This window comes from Neomonachus schauinslandi, chromosome 2, assembly GCF_002201575.2.
Source record: "Neomonachus schauinslandi chromosome 2, ASM220157v2, whole genome shotgun sequence".
In the NCBI taxonomy this organism is placed as follows: Eukaryota; Metazoa; Chordata; class Mammalia; order Carnivora; family Phocidae; genus Neomonachus; species Neomonachus schauinslandi.
Window position 1 is genome coordinate 159,204,908 of NC_058404.1, and position 602 is coordinate 159,205,509.

Here is a 602-nt window from a genome sequence, read left to right on the forward strand (position 1 = left end):
GGGGGCGCTAATCCAGGGCACCGTCCGCACTAACAGATGGCAGGCCTTGCACAGCCGACAGTCACTGCTCACGGGCCCTTCTGTGACTACGCAGTCCACGACCTGACTCTCTTTGGACAACAGAAGCTGAGGGCCCGGATGAGAGGGAGACTTGACCAAGACAGAACTGAAACCAGAACTCAGGAGCCTGAGTCACAGCTGACGGAGCTTTCTATTTTAACATGGTGTTTGTATCGCTTCTTGGTCTTTTGGCTAAGATCAAGTGTAGTATCTGTTCTTATCAGTTTAACATGGTGTTTGTAGAGGTTTGTATTTCTTTGGGAACAAAGATGCTATGTGAACAACAGCTGCTAGACTATGACAAGAAAGTAAGAGACTCCCTCGTTCACCCACGACTGCAAATCTTATACAAAAGAAGGTGAACCAATTTTATTGCTTAAATACCAAATCTGTGAACACCAAATGAGATCCCAGCATCCAGGAATTTTTTTTAAAGTTTTTTTTTTTATTCATTTGACAGAGAGAGCACACAAGCAGGGAGAGCGTCAGGCAGAAGGAGAAGCAGGCTCCCCGCAGACCAGGGAGCCCGATTAGGGACTCGA

General features: G+C 46.8%; 1 pseudogene; it reads left to right on the top strand.

The window, feature by feature from the left end:
• Window positions 1-232: 232 nt before the first annotated feature.
• Window positions 233-382, top strand: LOC123324264 (annotated as a pseudogene).
• Window positions 383-602: the final 220 nt, after the last annotated feature.